Source organism: Parasteatoda tepidariorum, chromosome 6, assembly GCF_043381705.1.
Source record: "Parasteatoda tepidariorum isolate YZ-2023 chromosome 6, CAS_Ptep_4.0, whole genome shotgun sequence".
In the NCBI taxonomy this organism is placed as follows: Eukaryota; Metazoa; Arthropoda; class Arachnida; order Araneae; family Theridiidae; genus Parasteatoda; species Parasteatoda tepidariorum.
In genome coordinates, this window is record NC_092209.1 from 18,320,975 (window position 1) to 18,343,784 (window position 22,810).

A 22,810-nucleotide genomic window follows, 5' to 3' on the forward strand; every position below is an offset into this window, starting at 1 on the left:
ATCCATTAGAAAAGTCAGTTAAGCCTTTTCTTATCATGTCTTTATTATATTATAATAATAATCCACTAGTAAAGTCAGTTAAGCCTTTTCCTAACTCGTTTTTATTAATTTACAGTAATTATCCATTACAATAGCCAGTCAAGCTTTTTTTCTATCACGTTTTTATTATCTTAAAAGTAACTATCAATTAGATAAGTCAGTTAAGCCTCTTTCTATCACATTTGTTTTTATCACTGTAAACTAAGTGCTCAATTTTATAATTCATGACATGATAATATTATAAAAAATGTATATTAATTTTAAATTAGTCTATTTCCGTTATCCGAATTCAATTTCTCAACATATGCGATAATTTTCTATTCGAAAACTACCGCTATCGATTATCATAAATGATGTTATATCGTTATCGGTAATGCTTGCAATATTATCGTATTCGATATTTATTATCGCCGAGGTCGATTGCGATATCAATTTTACAAGTTATTTTTCCTTAAAAAATAGATCCTTCATTAAATTCTTTTGTGAAACGGAATCGACGACCTTTTTATTTCATAATTAATTCATTCTATGATTCATAAATGTAAAACTATAATCTCTTAAAACATGTGGTTTTTTGTGTTTTTCACAAAAATCTGTCAATTATTTTGACGAAAATTACACCCTGGCATTAAGAACCCAACTATACGGTGATTTTAGATTTAAAAAATCGTGATTTGATATTTCCTAATGTTACAAAAGTAAGACTATTTTCACACATTCAGAAATTATGGGTCGATTTTTTTATAAAATTAGAACATTTCACTCAAATTCTGGAATAACATGATATTTTCTCAATAATTACCAGAAATTTGATATTTATCGTAAGGCATGGTATATTCATAATATATCGCGAGAATACTTTTCAAGATATTGTCGCGTTGCTTAAAAAAAAAAAAGCGATATCTACCTATATATTGTCTTCTTTTGCTAAATATGTAAAAAAATTACTTCTGGAATATTTAAAAAAAAAAAAAAAATGCAAATTTAAATATTCATCGAAATAAATATTAAGAATGCATAAGAAAAAGTTCCTTTCTTTCCTTCTTATTTATTTGATTTTATATTCATTGTAAGTGTTTTTGAAGCTATGCATAGATTATTTTATTCTTTATTAAAGCATATTTACAGAAAGCAGAATAATTCAATAAAATGAAATATTACAAAAGATGCATTTTGATTTCCTTTTTAAAATAAAGTATTAATATTTCCATTATCAGTAGCGGAATTTTATAGAAAGAAACTATTATTTCCTGGAAGGATATTTCATTCAAAACCACGTGATCGTTTGTAGATGAGTAATAGATAATGTAGAGGGCGCTAAGAGTAGTTATGATAATCGAGAAACGTGGAAAATGTGAGATTTCTAGTGGGAAAAAAAAAGTTCCGTTGTGAGCAGGTGTTCGAATCTGTCGTTCTGTCATTTTCTGAAAAGATCGTTCATGTCTTTTTAGTACGATCGTTGATTATGTTACGTTTTTTGTGTATAAACTGATTTTGTGGTATTTTTTGTTATAACTAGTGTTGGGATAAACTAAATTCCTATATATTGTTAACTGGATTATAATTTATTGGGTAAGTTTCAATTTTTTATGTTTTTGTATAAATGAAAAATATTTTCACTGCGTCCTACTATGTGTCAGTTTAAAACTAGATTAAGAAAAATTGTAGTCCTATTCAAATTTTTGATTACAGATTAATTTTATTTATATGAGCTTTGTTTGACTCTATTTATTCTAGAAAGAATTTTGATTATTTGTTTTTTGTAAGTGCAATAATACTCGTCCATTTATAGTATGATGGATTTTTTGAAAAGTTTTTATGTTTGCAATTATACGAACCATTGGAAGTTATGTCAAATATAAAGCATGACATTTTCAAATTTAAGGGTCAAGTTCACCAAACAAAAAAGAATGTGACGGTAATTTAAATATTCATATTTATTAATAGCGTTTAAGTTAACAACAGTAACATTATTTAATAGATTATTAAAATGAAAGTGATGTTTTTTATGCTAATTAAATCTCTTATATATAAAATAAAACCGAAATAAATATTAATACAACATGCTGTACAATACAGTGATATACAATACAATACCAATAGGATACAATAGCAACACGAGTCACTTTTTGAAGGTTTTTACCTAAAAAATTGCCTTTATATTTTGAAGTATTATTGTTGCGTAATGTTTAAGGGCAAATATTAAATATTTTCTTTTTTAATTTAACGAAAGTTGAAAAACTGTCTTGTATTAAAGAGAAAAAAATATTACATAGATTGTATGCCTTTATTTCAAATATATATTTACCTTGACTTATGTAAAGAGCGAAAGTAAAACGAAACTTTAAATTTAAAAGTTAACTTACTGGAAGTACAGCAGGGTTGTTATTTTACCCAACCTAGAAAAACCAGTGTGGGTTTTTTAAAGGGTTTATATTTTATAACGGAGAAAAAACTACAGACATTGAAATATTTATTTTTCCGTTACTTCTATATTTTGTTCTTTAAAATTTTTAATTAGGCTTTTCAAAAACAAATTATTAGAAATTGCAAATGTACTAGGGTATCACTAAAATTTGAATTATTAATTTACAATTAAATAGAAACTAATGGTATAACAAGATGTAATATTTAATATTTTTAAAATCACAATTCAATGAAATTGCGAAACAATTTATTTATAAAAATATATTTTAAATACTATTATTTATTTATTAATGTAATAAAACTTAATCTAAGACTATAAGGAATTTAAACAAAAAATGATGAAAATCACTTTGCGAAAAACTTAAATATAAAACCCTCCGGGGGGGGGGGGGGGGAACNCCCCGGGGGGGGGGGGGGAGGAACCTAACAAATCCCAAAGAGAAAAAAACCCTGTGGGTTTGGTTTTTCCTGAAGTTTTTTTTGACAACCCTATAATATAGAGGACTTTTCTTATTTCTTATATTATCATACAATATGTTCTTTTTTTTAAAAAAAATTCTTTTTTTTTCCTTAATTTTATAATTAATTTAAGCAAGTAAAATTTTGTAAAATTTTATTTTATGAAGTTGTTTGAACATTGGAACATTCACCGTATTTAATAACTGACAGGTCAACTAAGACAACACTTGCACTATATTTGTGAATTGTTTCAATTTGAAACTCTCCTTAAGATGAGAAAGATCTCAATTAAAATGGAACTAAAATTTTATTTTTTAACATAACTTGTTTATTGCATATATATGTATGTATTAGCCCATATTCATATACAGCCGTATTCTCTTCATAACGAGCATGAAAGTACCGCAATATTAGCTTCTTGTTACTGCTTGTAAAAACGGGTTCTTGATAAGATCATGAAAGTTTATGAATACTTACATAATTAATAAATATTTACTGTATTTTTTTTTTCTTTATTTCGGTACAGTATGATAGAAATTAATTTGCTTGGAACTGTCTTATTGCTTCTTTGTTGTGGTATATTTATTGTCTTTTGGATAAGACGCAGATCCCGAAAAAACATCACAATGGAATTTTGATAAGGGACTTTAAATAATAAAGAAAAATTCTGTTTTATTTATTCTGTATCTTGTAACATTGACTTGTTATACTATATTTTTTTTCCAGTTAATTTGTACAATTATTGGGAGCTTATCTTTTATCGATATCTTTTTTTTGAAAACTGTTTTTCTATTGCTTAAATATCGCACGTCAAGTTTGCTGCATTTAATCGGTCAACCCATCGATATTTATGTCCGTTATATATTTACTGTTTCAATATATATAAATCCTAATGAATTAGCTTACTCCCACACGATATAGAGTTTTGTTAGCGCCATGTCTGTCTTACAAAACTGCTTAGAAAGATTAAAATTGTCAGCTTATTCTCAAGAAACTTTCACTTCCGCTGGAATTTCTTTAACTGTGAAAATTGCTGCTTACAATTCCGTATCACGTATTTAAAAATCGTCTGCCTAACCTTTTCAAGGACGTTTGGTGATAAAAATTTCCCATACCCTCTTATCATTCTTGTCTTTTCTGGAGGTCAAGTGAACCTTGATCTTGGTAACCATCCAAAATAAGTGGGAATGACCAATAGTATGTGGTTTTTTCACTATGACAAAGTGTTTCCACTATATTAGATGCGTCGAATTCTCCGTTTTAATTACACGAATATGTAATAGGTAAGCAAGATGTGAATATTAAACGCGTAAAACTGAGGTTAACCATCAATCGTAAACAATGACATCACAAGTAAAAAATGCATAAGGAAGTTTCGAATATTAAAATGTCGAGGTGTGCTATGTAAAACGTGAATCACTACATATCTGAATTTTTAAATATTATATCTAATTCGGAGAGTCTCNATAATCAATTTGTAAACAAAGTTTACAAAGACATGCGACGGGGATTTGATGAAAATTTTTCGATTACTTTTTTAGGACAAACCGGAATATCCCGAAATATGCTTAATAAAGTTAGTTAATAAAAGGTTTGATTCGACAGTTTTTGTTTTTCTTTTTACTGAGAGGCTCAAAGAAAGACTAAAAAGTTTGAATCCTTGAATTTCGGGGGGGGGGATTGTCCCGACGGTCCCCCCCTGGCTACGGGCCTGAATAACACAGTTGGAAAAGTAATGACCAACAGAATTGGTAAATCCTATATATGTAATCGAACCCTATTACTGCCATTAAAAATATTATTGCTAATTTATCAATGTAAAGGACATTTATAATAATTATGGTTATTAATGGCGCGATTATTAATGTAATTAATGGTATTTATTAATGTAGTAAAACTTAAATATAAAACCCCGAAAAAAAACCTACCAAATCCTGAAGAAAAAAAGAAAAAACCTGTGGGTTTGGTTTTTTCCTGAAGAAAGTTTTTAACAATCCTGTAATATAGATGACTTTTCTTATTTTTTATGTTAACATACAATATGTTTTTTTTTCTTTTTTTAAATTCTTTTTCTTTAGACAGTTTTATAATTTAAATAAGTAATCAAATTTTGTAAAATTTTATTTTATGAGGTTGTTTGAACATAGGAACATGTTTTCGAAAGATAAAAAAAGACCTTACTAATCACAAAGATAAAAGAATTTAAAAAATTCCTTATCACTGACAGGTCAACTAAGACAATACTTGCACTACTATATTTGTGAATTGAGTCAATTTGAAACTCTCCTTAAGATGAGAAAGATCTCAATTAAAAATGGAACTAAAATTTTATTTTTTAATGACTTGTTTTTTTCATATTTATGTATTAGCCCATATTCATATACTGCCGTATTCTCTTTATAACGAGCATGAAAGTACCGCAACATTTGCTTGTTGTTACTTCTCGTAAAAAACGGGTTTTTGATAAGATCATGAAAGTCTAAGCATACTTACATAATTAATAAATATTTACTGTATTTATTTATTTTTTCTGTTCAGTATGATAGAAATTAATTTGCTTGGAACTGTCTTATTGCTTTTTTGCTGTGTTATATTTATTGTCTTTTGGATAAGACTCATATCCCGAAAAAACATCACAGTGGAATAAGGGACTTTAAATAATAATAAAAAAAATATTTATTCTGTATCTTATAACATTAACTTGTTATACTATTAAAAAAATTTTTTTTTCTTTAAAAACAGTTAATTTGTACAATTATTGGGAGCTTATCTTTTATCCCATATTTTTTAAAAAAAACTGTTTTTCTTTTGCTTAAATATCGCACGTCAAGTTTGCTGCATTTAATCGGTGAGACCATCAATATTTATGTCCATTATATATTTAGTGTTTCAATATATAAATCCTTACTCCCACACGATATTGAGTGTTAGCGCCATGTCTGTTTTACAAAACTGCGTAGAAAGATTGAAATAGTCAACTTCAATCTCAAGAAACTTTCACTTCCGCTGGAATTTCTTAAACTGTGAAAATTGCTGCTTACAATTCCGTATCACGTATTTAAAAATCGTCTGCCTAACCTTTTCAAGGACGTTTGGTGATAAAAATTTCCCATACCCTCTTATCATTCTTGTCTTTTATGGAGGTCAAGTGAACCTTGATCTTGGTTACCATCTAAAATAAGTGGGAATGACCAATAGTATGTGGTTTTTTCACTATGACAAAGTGTTTCAGTATATTAGATGCGTCGAATTCTCCGTTTTAATTACACGAATATGTAATAGGTAAGCAAGATGTGAATATTAAACGCGTAAAACTGAGGTTAACCATCAATCGTAAACAATGACATCACAAGCGAAAAATGCATAAGGAAGTTTCGAATATTAAAATGTCGAGGTGTGCTATGTAAAACGTGAATCACTACATATCTGAATTTTTAAATATTATATCTAATTCGGAGAGTCTCAGGAGTCTGTTTAGAAGAAATTTGAGACCCTTCACAAAATAATTGATCAATTTATATTTATTCATAAAACTAATTAATAGAATATTATGTAAATAAAAATTAATTTCTGGCAATTTTTTAAATAAAATATTATAAGAATTGTTTAAGTCTACTTAATGCCTGACACATTAAAAATTATACGTAACTAAGTTTTGTTATTTAAAATATGTCAATTGAAATTATTAATGTAAATGATTTTGTTTCCATTATTCGTCCGAAATGAATAATCTGTGTTGAGCGGTATAGGCTAAATACCAAATATTTGTATGTTGTATCTCTAATTTAGTAGCCACAACTGTTGAGCAGAATCTTGTATCTATTTAAAAACTTCTTGAAAAGGTTTTTAGCAATTTTTGCAATAACAGGACCCTATTTGCACAAATTCACAAAAGCAGGACCCTGATTGAAAAAATGTGGCTTAACGCTTAATTTATATTCACAAATTATGAATAGTTTTTTCACAATTTTTTAAAAACAGGACCTTTCACAAAATGTCTGGACAGACCCCTGAAACTTTTTAAAATTTTGTCTTAGATTTGTTCATTGAATAGTTAACTTGGTTGGTATCGTTTTACGTTTTACCGCTGCTATCTTATACTTTAATTGCTTGAAATTAAATACGAATTTCTTTTGCAAATTTGCCGAAGTTTCAATCCCAGATAACTGATTACTCTATACTCCATAATAACTTCAAAAACTATTAATTACTTCCTATTTTTAACTTTCCTCTGTGTCAAATCTCATAAATGCCCTAAGTCAATCATCTATAAAGGTTTTGGGTTCGATCCTCAATAGCGGCTTGAAGCTCGTCCAGTTTTGATAGAAAAATACCATCTGAACATGTAAAAGACGGTATTGTTCGCAATGGTGACCACATTACCACAATCATGTTGTTGGTAAAGAAAAGGAAGTCAAGGGGGAGGTGGAGGCTCCAACCCACGAAGTCCTTGGCCCACGATGAGCTGTTGCTAAGGGGCTTTACTTTAACATTTGCAAGTTATTGATGAATTGCTGGTTATGTTTTGTCTTGTTATCCATATAAACTATGGGATGGACCAGTTTTTCTCTTTAAAAAGCTATTTATATGCGACTTTAAAGTTAGGTAAAATCAAATTGTTCTAAAATAATAACCGATGATTATTAGATTTAGTTTTCAACCAAGAGTGAAAAGCCTTTTCATAAAGGTAAAATGTTGCAAAACGAATTAATATTAAAACTAATGTGCACCATTAGCTTCTGCAGTTTTTTAAAAATATTTTTTTCATATTTTTATTTAAATAGCATTCAAATTTTTGGCGAGGGGGTGAGGTATTAAAGTATTATTATTATTATTTTTTGCTTTTGAGTCGTGGCCCCAAAAAGTTTACACGTAACACTGGCAAGATTGAAACCTAGTATGTAACACCTATATTGCCCAAAAGCAGTCAAACTGACTGGATTGTAAAAGAATAAATAATGTGTAAAGACATTTGTTTAAAATTAATTTTTACTATTTTTTATAATATTTACAGTTATATAACAAGTTATTAGTAAATGTTAGCAATAAAAGAAATTTATATGTTGTACAAAATTCTAAGAAATTGTGTCAATATATACATCGTTGTTTTTCTAATTGAAATTAAAAGCAGTCGAAATGACTTCTATATAGGCAATCTAGTGTTAATTAGGCGATTGTTTAATTGTCAACGTCTATTCCAGTGTTTGTTGTTTTCCCCCCCGCTTCCTAAGACCTTACTATGTATGCTTCAATTTTTCCGCAAACATTAAGTACTTTTATTGAATCTCAAAATCGAGTTCTGTGGTTCCATGTCATTTTCCTGCAGATTGAAAGCTAGAGTAATAAAAATATGATGCATTGTGACTAAGGCATTGCAAATGAAATCGTTCACCAGTTCCTTTTGATAGTTTCTGTAAAATTTTAAATTCGGATCATTTGATTAAACGTGACGTCATCATATTAATACCACCCACTCACTATTGACCTCGAAATTCTCACATTTTCTTAACGGGAATTTTCAGTTCAATTTTCGAACTAAAACTACTGGTTCAGTTGCTGTCAATATTTCAGAAATTGAAAGTGGGCTAATTATTGGGTACATTTGGAATCGAAATATCATTGAATGATGTCCGATGCGAAAAAAGAAAAAAACCAACCGTTGCCAAACGTTCGAACATAATTTTAAGTGTCATTCTCATATCATTCAATTTTATATCCGCTTCAACTTTTATTAAATGCTGGAAAATCCTAACATTAATTTTCAACGCTTGAGTGCCGTACCTAATTTGCATAACTCTTCTTCTGTGTCACACCTCGAAGCTTCTAGGGTGGCTTGCGCCGAGCTTCATCGTAAATAAAAGTTCCATTCCAGATCTTCTGTGATCGTTCGTTTTTCTTTTCATCACTAAATGTATAATTTTGATTGTTCTTTTTCAAATGTGACATTCCTTTTCTTGCTTTTTTTTGTGTTTTTAAATAACGAGGGACTTTATGAGGTTCGTAAACTTTTGAAATATGGTGCATTTGTTTTGCTGTTTATGTTATCGTAAATAATCGGAATTCGTTTTTACGCATGATTGCTAGTAAAAATGGGAGGTGTCTTAAGAATAATCTTAATATCGTTCTCTTATTTAGTCGTTTCGAGATCTTCCTAAGCCCGAATTAAATTTTATTTCGTATTATCACAACTTTTAATTCGAACCCCCTATTGTAAATAACCGAATCAAAGAAGTCTTGAGAGCGATTTAATGAGTGAAAAAAAAAATAGGTATTTCAAATGTTCTCATCAATGAATGAGCTAATTCGGTGAATAAAGTTCACATCAACGAATGACCATTTCAAGAGAACTTTAAACGAACGAATCAAAGAAACAGTAAAAGAGTGAATGAGCGAATCAGTTTTTCAAATCAATGAACAAATGAATCTGCGAAACAAAGTGTGAATTAATGAATTACTGAATTCGCAAACTAATGAATTCGTGTATCAATCCATCATTGTAATCAGGAATCTATAAAACAACGAATCCGCGAACTAATAAACCAGTGTATCAATGCATCAGCGTTATTATGAATCTGTGAAACATTGAATTCGCGAGTCCAGTTACGAGAGAATCAAGTAATTAGTGAGTGAATCAACGAAGGGGCAAGTTAGTATAACTGTGAATTAGTGATTCTTGGACCTCTATTTTCAGGACACTAATTCTATATGTGTTTTCTGTATTTACAAATAAAATAATAGCATATTAAACCATATAAAACCATTAAATTTCAATGTTGCTGAAGGGTTTTGTGACGATTTTCCCCCACTTTCGTTATTGCCTAAGAACAGTTTTTTTTTTTTGCAATGTTTGATTTTGTTACTCAGTAATACACAACCAATAACTAGTACCAGTATAATTTTTGCGGCGTTTAATTTGCTATTCAGAGTACACTACCAATTACCAGTATCTCAAATTTCACTGTCAGTGTAGCTGCATCCGACTTTTGTGCTATTCAAAGTCAACCCAATCCAATAATTAAATTCCTTATGATGTAAGTTATTTTTAAACTAATTGTTACCCTGAATTAGATAATAACGTTATGAAGTTATTGTATGCTCATTGTTTGTATAGAATTATCTCGATATTGTTTTTTTTATCGTCAGATTTTTATGTTGGAAATTTGGTTATAGTTCTTGAATAATTTGAAAAATATTATGTATGAGTTCATACATAAGATATTTCGGTTTAAAACTAACAGAGGTGAAAAATGCTCGAAAAAAAATTCTATCGCAGTGCAGCGCAATCAAGTGCAACGTATTTATTCATAGTATTATGACAATTTCATTTTTCTACTTGTACTCACTGAATTTCAGTAGCATGAGCTCGCATTCAAAAGATTCTTAAAGTAAATAAAAATAAAAGTGAACTTATTACAAAATAATGGATTTGCGTTTTCCCTTTTTTTTTCTTCATTATATGTCATAGTTTCTGAATGAAAAAAGAAAAGAGGATGTATTTCGTATATAGGTAAACAATGAAGATTTCTTCGATATTAAACTAGACCGGAAATTTCCACTGCAAACATTGATTCATGCGATTTTTAAAAACGAGATTAAGAAATAGCGGATATTTGTCATATATTAAATTTAACTAAGAAAATAATTTCTTTTCTTCTCGCACATTTAAAATACAGAATTTACATATGGCAATATAAAGCAATAAATATTTAACGTAATAAAATTTTTGCTTGCATTTTTTTTCAACTTAATTCAGTTTTAAGGCACATAAATGCCTTATTGAGTCTTGTGGATTTTGTTTCATTACCCAAATGGCTAATAATAGATTAATAAAATACTTTTAAAATTCTTTAATTCTATAATTTTCCCCGAGAAATTAAACATTGAGCAGGGGTGTTTGTACCCCTGAATTCCAGGTTTCTCGTGTCATCCCTAGGTCTAAAAACTAGTAGGAGGGCATGTGATTTTTTTTCGCGGAAGAGCATCGATTTGCGGACTTATCCGCCAATCAAAACTCATAATCCAATGAAATTTTCATCGCAATTTAAAATAAGATTTAAGTTCTACAATCTAAAATTTGAAACTTTTGCTAAATCGCGTTAACGAGACGTTTTCACACGTAACTCTTCCTCAATTTTGAAATTTTTATTTTCGTTTGTCGGATTTTTTTAGTTTTTAATGCTAGAAACTAAGCCGGAATCCTCTAATATCGAGATTCGTCACGAAGGCAAATTTCTCCCAATACTTGATCCAGGAGTTCCCTTGTCTTCTGGATTGGGTTCAAAATTACAAGGTCACGGAGTTGAACGTAGTCAGGGGTCTGTCCAGACATTTTGTGAAGGGTCCGTTTTTGTAAAATTGTGAAAAAATGACTCATAATTTGTGAATATAAAATAAACGTTAAGTCACATTCTTTCAACCAGAGTCCGCTTTTGTGAATTTGTGCAAATAGGGTCCGTTGTTGCAAAAAAACTTTTTCAATGAGTTTTTAAATTGTAAAGACATACAAGATTATGCTCAACACTGTAAAATTATAATTCAAAAAATTAAATTTTAAAAAATAAACAGCAATTGCAGCTACTAAATTAGCGATGCAACATACAAATATTTGGTATTTAGCCTATACTGCTGAACGCAGAATATTCATTTCGGACGAATAATGGAAGAATCGTCTGCCGAAGACAAAACTTAATTCGTTTACATCCATCTTTCTTGTTTTCTGCCCTGGAAAGGGTTTATTCGATTAACAAAATAATAATGAAGATAAACAAATTTGTGAAGGGTCCGATTAAAAGAAAAATTATTTTGTGAAGGGTCCGTTTTTAAGTTAAAATATTTTGTGAAGGGTCCGTTTTTATGAAAAGATATTTTGTGAAGGGACCGGACCGATAACGGACCCAAATTTCTTCTAAACAGACCCCTGGTAGTCGTGAACCCAAAAATAAGGTTGGCTGTGCAACGACGGTTATAAAATAAAATATTCATTTGATTGTTCTTTTCTTCAGTCAAATAGAATATCAGACAAAATAGTTTGAGATAGTTTTCTACGGTTATACTTAAGTGTTTCTGACATATTTAACTTCCTAGTAATTTAAGAAATTTTTCTAGAAAATTTTTTGAATTTTCATTTTTTTCTTGGCTACATATTTCGAAATAAAAATCACCTTTTCTACAATTATATTAAGACCAGGTCACAGGTGATGATGAGCGCAGAAAGCTGGAGAGCAATAATCCCAAAACTTTGATTGCCAGTTCAAAAAGTAGAAATCTAATGTTTGAATATTTTAAATCAAAATCGTCTGTTTGGGAAAAGATCAAACGATATCTTATTATTTATTCATTTGATGTTCTGTCATGGGAAAGCAACGTGGGAATACATATTTGTCTTCCTGCGAGTATGTTTTTAGAAAACTATTATTAAGATATTTAGTTTCACTGGTGAAGTTTAAACTAAACTCTCAGATTAGAAATGATAAAGTATATGTCAGACACACCTCAGAAAACTAGTCTTTGTTCTTTTTTTTTTTGTTCTAAGTGGTGTTTTTTCTTCCCCCCGGTTTAGAATAACTAATATTTACACTACATTTTTCGCGAGTGGTGTGTTTAGCTTTGCGGAAGGTGCAATGACATTAGTTTTTGTAACAATTCATGAGAACTTAATTATTCCTCATCCATTTGTCATAAAAATGAAAACAAAATTATGTATACTATTTACGAAAGGAATATTTATTGTTCGCAAATAGAATTTGCTCATTTTTTTTCAGCAGGTTTGTTTTTTGACTTTCTTTGGGAAAAATAATAATGCACGCATACATTTACTCACGCCACTTAAACTTATCTATTTTTTTTTATTTTTAAAACGAATCTTAGAAATAGATTTGTTTTGAAAAGTTTTGGATAAGGAAAATTTCTTTAAATAAAATTGCTATCCCAAGAGATTTAAGCTATAAAGTCAGGTAATAAAATTTCTTGCATTTAGTAATGTAGATTTTCCCAATTTTTAGTTTCAATGCTGGGGGCTGTACATTCAGCTTGCCGAGCCATATTTGGTCCTTGGCCGCTGACCCTACTCCAGAACATTTATACGGAATAAATTTTTTTTTTTACCTAAATCAAACCGTCCCATAATTAAGGTTAAGAATTAGAATATACAAACTTTTTCTATGACTTATTTCTTTTTCAACTTTAAATGGGTATTTTTTTTCAGAATAATTTTCTCATTTGCCAAAGCACTTAAATCTATATCAAATTTTCTATATTGCAAATGAAATATCTTAAACTGTGATTTAGATATGGATTTTGCCCTGAATTGCCCCTCAGCCACAGTAGTTTTCCTTGTTCTGTTTTTTCATCTTTATTTTTTTCCACTCTCGGCTACTTGAGGTTTTTCTGGTTTCGTTTCTTACCTTTATTTTTCCATTTTTCGTTGGCAACTTTACTTTTTATATTTCATATCACCCTTTTTTTCCTTCTCATTCGCGTCTGGCAAGTCTCGAAAATGTGCGCCTGGTTTTGAGCACTTGGAACATGTCGACTGTTACATCCAATTTATATATTTTTTGATGCAAATATCACTTCAGTTTCTTTGGATTATTGATTTAACTTTTTCTGTCATTTACCTTTGCACCAATTTCCACTAACTTTTAAAAATTTATTTCTTTTCTTATTTTTGAAAAAAAAAAAATATACATATATATACGATAATATTGTATAAGCTAGTGACAAAAAATCTTGAGTTGTTTTAAAAAGCATAATTAGTATTGCTCTAATTTTTTTTTTTTTTTAACTGCGTTAAGTTTTTAAGGCTGAAAATGTTGACGTTCGTAAATGGAGAAACATCCCTAAACTAATAAATATTAATGTATATTAATTATTTTAATGTAAAATTCTCAATTATTAGCTTTAAGTAAATGACCAGTGGCTTATCCCCCCCCCCTCTCCTCATTATCTTTGTACTCCCCCATTTATACGTGTGTGTTAAAGAAATGCATAGTTTTCAGTATACTATCTGCAGCAAAAGAAATAGCCCAGATTTTTGTAACAGATTTTAAAGTTATAATAGAGTAGCATTTTTGGGTTTAAATATAAAAAGAAAAGTGTTCGTTTGTTATGTATGCATTAAATTCTTTCCTGGTTTTCCCGTCCTTGTCGTTTGGTTTGCACGTAATGGTTCGTGTTATTATTTATCGAAAGCTGAAATTACATTTCTCAAAACATACTAACCTAAAAGCTTAATACGACACGCAAACCACACCGGCCTAGTCATTTTAAATAAATAAGAAAACAAAACAGTAATGTATTTTCAGACACTTGCAAATTGAGGAAAAGTGTGAAGGTAATATTTTACGATAAGTATCTTTTCTATAAAATAGAAAATGCTAACTTGTAGATCTTTTTAGTAGAACAGTATAACTTGATAGTTCATTGCTAACCAGTACAGCCAGTAATATTAGCAGAGAGATATGAAGCATTTCAATTAGCCTCTCACATGTGCACGTAGAAAAAAGTCTTCTGTAGAGATTACGCTTTGCCAAACATGCGTACGTGAACGTACATTTTACATTTCCTCTCGTACGTATGTTCAGAGGTAATATCTGTTCGTAACACGTATTATACCGTATTACGTATATTCAGTTACTTCAGACCATACGTACGTGAAATTCGGGATGATGCGTGAAATAATTTTAGCATTTCATCACGTACGCATGTTGAGAAGAGAAGTAGACACAGATTATACCTTACTGCGCATGTTCAGTTACTTCAAACCATACGTACGTGAAATTCTGAATGCTACGTGAAAGAATTTTGACATTTCCTCTCGTACGCATGTTGAGAATTACACAGAATATACCATACTGCGCATGTTCAGTTGCTTCAAATATACGCACGTGAATATGAGAGGATGTAAAATCTCTTGGCTCAATTTTTCATACATGATGGTGCAAAAAAATTTTGATGACTCCTTGAAAAAAAATAATCGTTGCAAATTTTGACCCTTTCGTTGCGAAATCAGTTTTATTATTTGAAATTTGTGACGGCCGAGGCTGCATTCTCAAAAATTCCCGGAGATAGCTGGTCAATCCGTAGAATGCTTCCGGCTCGCAGCGATCACATTGCTGACCTAAAATCTCAGTTGTAAACGGATCATGTGATATAGTTTCCCCTTAATGTCTAGTTACCCCCTGTCCCGAAAATCTTTTATCCTATATTTTATTTTATTTTTATTTTATNTACCGGCTCGCAGCGATCACATTGCTGACCTAAAATCTCAGTTGTAAACGGATCATGTGATATAGTTTCCCCTTAATGTCTAGTTACCCCCTGTCCAGAAAATCTTTTATCCTATATTTAAATTTTTCTTGAATTTGCGCCCCCGTTCCACTTTAGAACAGTATGTGGCTACTTGCTCCCGTGAAAATGACGGGGGTGAAATTTCGCCCGCTATTTCTCGCTCCCGTGATATTGACGGGCTGGAGTGTTCAGTAGTAACGCACCAATAAGAATAAAACTAATTCATTTCTTTTGCCCGGAAATCATTTTATTTCTCATTTTACACACCTAATGGCAGTACCAGGATATTTTTTAGGTAATTGTAGATAGTTTATTTTAAAATAGATGTCAGCACTATTCAAATACGTAATACAAATACAAAAGCCAAAAAAATAAGATCTTTTATGACCGTTTTCTTGAAAATTAACCAATCGTTAAGGGGTTAACTTTTATCCGCATATTTATTAATCATTAATAAAAAATAAATTTATATATGTAAATTAAAAGATTTCTATTTGAGTTCCCAAGCCTGTGCATTAGTCAGTGCATTCTATATGCGAATGGTATATTTTATCTTCTGCTGGCATGCTTAGGACAATAAACTTTTTTCTTTTTCTGGTAAATCATTTGTTTTTTACCAGATTTATAACCAACAAAAATCACATGAGACAAATGACTTCCTACCGTCTTTTGGAATTCCATAATTTTTTATACCCTGATCTTTATTATCCCTATTAAAAGTCATTGATCTACAGCTGAATAACCGCAAATAAAAATCGATTGGCAGTATGGGTTTCTTAACTGCTGTTCGTAGAATATCCAATTGCAAAACAAGCTAAAAATCGTCTGCTCCCAGACTGTTTTCACCCCCCCCCTCTCCTCCTGATTTTGCATTTCGGAACGCAGTCACACTTTCCTACTCACAGTGCATGTCTGTCGCGGAAATGAGCACGAATCATCTTTCCTCCCCCCCCCTTAGAAACAGCTGTTTCAATGGCGGAAACTACTATATATTTTGAAGCCGCTAAATTACTATAGGAAACCCTGTAGCAATGATAAATCGTTTTTTAACAGTTTAAAAAAAATATATTACAGAATTTTGTGGTTTGTGATGACTTGCTCATGTCATTTGTTTGGAATTTTATTGTTCTTTAATACTAAAAACCTTTTGTTGTTTGCAGCCATTGTTATCCAAAATATTTTTACAGTGCGTTAATTTTACTCTTCTATTAATTTTTAAGGAGGGAAATTTAAAATAAATGAAAGAATTTCAAAACATGGACTAAATTTTTATATTATCGTAATTTTATAACACAAATTATATTATAATTTACAATTTGATTATATAATGCGAACATTGAGTTATTACTTAAATATTTAAGCAAAAAACATAATTTTTAGTATTTCACTATTTTTGAGTTAATTAGACTAAGGTATCAAAGATTTTTTTCATAAAAGGTATGAAAATTTTATACTCACTTTTCCTTGTTTTTTCCTATTAACAGTGTGTTTAAAAGCGGTATACAAATAATTTTCATTGGTGGCACGAAAAAAAGGTATTACTTGTATTATTTGCCAACTTTAATGAATTTTTCAGTATATATTATCTGGGTATTGCTGTTTTCACTTGGTTCAACAAAAAATTCTTATTTAAAAGTTCATATTATAAAGTTTACTGAAATTGGGAAAGCTTCAGCAAAATAAACTATCAAATCAGACTGTTAACTATTTTTGTTGCTTGTTTCAGCTAAGTATTGCTGCTAAATTGTAAATTAAGCTTCCTTTATTTTTAACTGTTAAATCTTTCTGATTCAATATCTATGACTGTTAAAAATTACGAATTAGATTTTGTAATAAGTGTTGCCAAAAGAAATTACATTCAAGTGCATTTAATACACGAATGTATAAAACGTCTGGGGCAAATTTGCATTAAAATGTAATAAATCTTACATTGAAAAATTGTGAAGATGCTGTAATAATTCAGTTTTGATCTTATAGAGAGTTGCATCTCAACCCCCCTCGATTTAAGAAAACATGGATTACTTTTTGTTTGAATCTTTATCTATTTTTGAGTTAAAATTAAATTATTTTCTTAGTAAAAAATATGAGGAAAAAATGTACTTTTCTAAAAAATTTAATTGTTTCTGTAATTTTATTAAATAGCACCTATTAAGGAGGGGAAAAATAAGTCTAGTAGGCGATTAACCAATTGTAAGACCTAATTTTAGTTGGTACATTGTTAAATTAATAAGAGCAAAAAGTTGAAATTAATAAAAAAAAATTTCGATTCAAAACTAGAGATGAAGCTACCCATTTTTGGCCAAATTTTTTTAAAAAATGTGATATTTTTATTGAAATATGCTTAGATTACATTCATTGAGACTAAAAAAAAAATAAAAAAAAAAAAAATAAAAAAAAAAAACAGTTTCATGCATGAAGAATACTTTAAGAAACGAAATGGTACAAAAATGGTAAATATAATAGTCATTTTGTTAACAGAGCTTGCTACTTTAATCCATGATAAAAGCATGATTAATCTCACGCGGTATAATGATAAATTTTCAAGAAGGCAAATTTGTTAACAATCTTTTCAAGTTAAAAAAGAAAAAATAATAATAAAACTAGCGTACCTTAAAAGTAGCAAATAATAATAATAAATAAATAAAATTCTTCAAAAATAACATTAGTTTCGACAAAAAAAAAAGAAGAAAAAATTATATATACCTATATTTGAGATTATTTGATCAGTTGTGTGTTGTGATAATGTTTCAAAGATTTTTGCTCAAAAATGAAAAAAAAAAAAGAAAAGAAAACTTAAAAATAGTTCTCAGTTTATAATTTTTGTAAAAAATTTCTGCTAAGAAAAGTATTAACAGTGTAAAAGTGTATACGTAAATATTCTGCTTAAAAAAAAAAAAAAAAGAAAGAAGAAAAAAATACTTAGATCTTGAGAAAAGGTACGTCGAAAAAGATCAGTTTTAGCATTATTGATAATTTAGCATTAAAGATCTATTTTTAAATATTTCTGTTTTGATAAGATCTATTTTTAAATATTTATGTTTTAAGCAATGGATATTTTTTAAAAAAAAGAAAAGGTAAACTAGCGTATACTAATTAGTATGTAAATTATAGTTTGAATTCAAATTAGTTTACCAATTGGTGCTCTGAGTCTTTTTTTTTTTAATTTCTTTATCTAATTGGTTACAAAGTTACCATAAAAGTCATTCGGTTGATATTTATAGCACAGAATTAAGTTTTTCTCTGTCATTAATCTTTCGTTAATTAAATTACGCTGTCGTACGTTGAACTAGACTTCCTACGGTTTGATCATGGAGACTGCAGACTTAAGCTTGCATGGGGTTTGATGAATGAAAGCTATCTAATATGCATACATTTAATTCGAATCCCTTGTTTTATTTTATTTAAATCTTGCGTATAGCGAAACTGTATATTTAATGATTCAATTTGCCTATATTTGACCCTTTAGTTCGATTGATGCCATCTGTATTTATGGTTTAGTCTTTGCGGAACTAAAACTAGCCCCCCAAAAAATGTTCCTTCCTTACCTGGAATTTACGAAACATTACAAAAATATTTCTCCATTTTCTGAAAATTAGAAACAAATCAAATTATTTTTCCTTTCTTTGAACCTTTATAAAGTGATGTGAATATAATAAAAGTCATATCAATGTGTAATGTATGATTTATTCTTTAGTTGTCAGCCAATAATCAATAATTAAAGTTGAGTGTTGTAGTTTTTTCACTCCATGAAAGCAATGAATATGAATTTCCTTACAGATGTACAATGCGCTAAATATATTAGAGGAAAAAAGAATGGAACTCTTGAATAACTTGTGAACTAATGAACGGATTTTGCCTTACTAGCAATCTAGATGTTTGGAGGATTTGTTAGAATATGTTAATTAGTGCAAGCGTTATCTTAAGTTACAAAATCAGACTCAAAAACGTACTTGTCTACATGAATATATCTTTTTCGAAAGTTATAGATTCCTGACTCCTCAAAATATCAGGGGTATCTGCTATCTGGAAAATATCGTCCCGATTGCTTAGTCAGGAGAGCGAACAAAAATCTGGACCCCTTAGTACGTGAATAAAATGTATAAGGCTTATCTATGGTTACATCCATGATTTATCTATGGTGTTCGGGGACAAACTAAATTTTTGTGTTCCTTACAATATGGTCTATGACTTAAAAGAAAGGTTTTCTTTAATATTTTAAATTTTAGAAGAGGTATAAAGTTAAATCAACCACACCTGGCATTGTTTTTATGAATTTTACATTGAATAAGATTTTGCAACTTTACCTAAGGGTTTTTAAAACGCAATAACTCCGTAAAATTTTAGTTGAATCGATTTAAAATTAAACATTATAGTTTTAATTGCACTTTTGATTGCGTTTATAGCTTTTATTGAATGATAAACGATTTTTAAATAAATTTTTTACTCAATATATCACTAACTTATTAAAAATAATAATGAAAAAAAGTTTGTGTGAAGCAAACTAAAATTTTAAGACATTCTATTTCATTTTTATGTAAATTAAATGAAAAATTAAATTTATGAAGCCTACAGTGGGATATCAGCAAGTGACGTAGTGTGGGAATCTCGATCCTGATTGGTTGTTGAAACGTGGTATTTGTTTACGTTAGAAACTGTTCTTCCCATTCTATTTCGAGTAAACCAAGCCCATTAATCATCAATTCTCTTATGTGACACATCCTAAGTTCTTTCACAAAAATTCTCTCTCAAAGATTTCAATTCTTTCACTATATATTTCTTATTTTACACAAAGACAGGCCGATGTAGAACATAAACTAATTATGCATCGGGGTTGCCAGGTACACAAAACAAAAATGTATCTCAGTTACAAAAAATACGTAAACAAATAATAAATTTGAGTTAAGTAAAAAAAAGTAGAATAGAAAAAAAAATATTTTAACTAATTTGATGTGCGATACGGTTCTGTGTTTAATTAACTTATCCTTAATTAACATTCTAACTTATATAGAGAAACTTTGCTCAAATCGCTTTGTTTGCATTTTTTTTATTTAAAATATTAATTAATTTTGTAAGAACTAGTCTTATTTCTTAAAATTTATTCTTACTATATCAACAAGATCGACTGAGTTACGTATATTGAAAAATAAGACTTTTGCCCTTTAAAATAACCAGTTGAACCCTGTCTTTCAACATAAGATAGTTATATGGCATTGTTGAGTAAAATTAGAATGATTTACCGATATATTGACCCCTGTATTATACCATCTTACAGTGACAATAATTTCTTTCTGAGAAAAAAAAGCAGTTAAAGAAATTCGAGTTGGAAATCGTCTGCTAAATAATGCGGCTTCGTCTCTTATGTTTTCAAAACATGCTAAAATTCCACCATGCGTTAAGATAGTCTTTTGTTGTTTGCATGGCGTCTTCCAGGGAATTCCATCTTACAACCTTACCATTTTGACAACATAAACACGTCCCCCTGCTCCGCTCATTTTTCTCTTAAATCGAGAAAGATATTTTTTAGGGTGACCCGAAGTGGCAACAGCGTGTGTGGAATTCCATTGTTGCTAAAATATTCTTTTCATGCACTTTTCTTTTATCGCTTGAGCCACTGCTTTTCAAGAGGATTGAATTGAAGTTCTTTTTGTAGAACTTTTTTCTTTACAGAACTTTTTTTTACTCTATATCTGTGACTAAGTGTAATGTCATGTGTTATTAAATAATGTGTGTTTTGCAACTTAAACTCAAAATGATGTATTTCAAATTTATCATAAATATGTGTCGTTTCGTCGTTTACTAAAATATTTTTTTTATATAATTTTGAAAATTAGAAATGGAGCAGCATGGCATTTAAAATTATTTTAATTTTAAATCCAACTGAAAGGAAATTAAACTAATGAGTCAAGCCCACTTTTCCTGAGCTTCGTGCGAGCAATCTGTTTCTTTACGTTCAAAGCAAATCTTTTACCGAACTCGATAGTTCATAGAATATGATCTTAATTTTTAAGTTTTATTTTTTACTGTTTTTTTTAACACTAGATTGCCTAAGGAGGTCATTTTGACTGCTTTTAATTTCAATTAGTTTCAATGACGCAATTTCATAGAATTTTGTACAACCTATTTTTTTTATTGTTAATATTTACTAATAACTTGTTATATAACGGTAAATAATATAAAAATTATTAAAAATAAATTAAAAAAATTTTTTTTAGACATTTATTCTTTTACAATCCAGTCATTTTGACAGCTTTTGGGCAATATAGGTATATACTAAGTTTCAGTCTTTCAGTTAAATAAATATTTACGCATAGTACTTTTGAAAAATATATCAATATATAACACCCAACTTTAATAAATTCTTTAAAGTTTTTTTTTTAGATTAAATATTTAAAGTTTAAAAAACTACTTCGTCATTTCAAACAAGTAACTTATCGTAAGTTTCTTCTTTTACTAACTTTAACAATCATTGATATTATAACTATGCGCTCTTTTATGAAGACCTGCAGAATGTAGTCTTAATTTTCGTTTCTGTTTCATTCCATTGCAAAAAATGTACTTTTTTTTTTAAATCAGTTGCAGTAGCTTTTAATAGATAATTTTTCATTTGAAATATTTGCTGTTTAAATTTAAAACATACGCATCTTATAATGGCATTCAGGCTTAATTTATTAGTCGTTCATGCGTTTCTAATATTGAAGCGAAATCATTTTAAAAATGACATGAAAGCTTTTACATTAAAATATGTAGAAAACACACAAAGTTAAAGGTCAAGCTAAAAGTTTAACTTTACAAAAGTTTCTTTTTACTATTTTGATTTTAAATTTCGTTTTTCTGTTCATCTTTCCTTCCGATTCTCCACAGGTCTCAGTTTCACTTTCGACCCGTCGATCGCGCTAAGGTTTCAGTTTCTCTTTCGACAGTCAACAGGGGCAGTAATTTCAGTTTCGTAATGCGTGTAATGCATGCATATCAAGCATATGCAATATGTGAAATCTATGAATTATTAAAAGGAAATTTAAATTTATGCTTCATTTTGTGTATTTTTATACCAACAATATTTAAAAAATCCTATGAAAATTGAATTTTAAAATGTAAATTTGTAAATATCGGAATCTATAATTAACTTATTTTAAACTTTTATTTTTGCATAAATGTTAAGTTTTATACCAAAGAATTTATATCAATTGAATTAAAACATTGATTAATACCTAAGAATTAAAACTCTGGCCCCTGACCTCTAGATGCCCCAGTAATTTTTCGCTTTCTTTTTTTAAAAAAATTTTTTATCTTCGTAAGGCTATGTTTAGCGCGGTATAACAGATTCCGATTAGCATTCCCTTTAAGCTTAACATTCAACTCAACCTCAATAAATTTATAAAATCATAAGAAATGCAATTTTTTTTCTGTTCAAATTGGATTTGTGTAGAATTTGAACGGTGAAAACTCTATAAGTCTCCTTCAAACGAAAGAAATTAAGCTTGTAATAATAATAATAAAACATTTAAATGTCTAATAATCATTCTAGTTTAAAAATCAATAATTTCGATCATTGTTTATAATCACTAATGTTATGACATCAGTTTTTTTCTGGTTATAA

The 22,810-nt window shown here is 29.2% G+C and overlaps 1 protein-coding gene across 2 annotated transcripts in view; it reads left to right on the forward strand.

The window, feature by feature from the left end:
* Positions 1 to 22,810, forward strand: part of LOC107455266 (probable serine/threonine-protein kinase kinX) — a 100,106-nt gene that overhangs the window by 38,510 nt on the left and 38,786 nt on the right. Inside the window, exon 1 of one of the 2 annotated variants that reach the window (XM_043051650.2) lies at positions 1,370 to 1,611. The exons of the other annotated variant lie outside the window; for it this stretch is intronic. The gene's annotated coding sequence lies outside the window, so the exon portion shown is untranslated. Of the gene's footprint in view, positions 1 to 1,369; positions 1,612 to 22,810 lie in introns of those variants that run through there. 2 annotated transcript variants of the gene reach the window in all.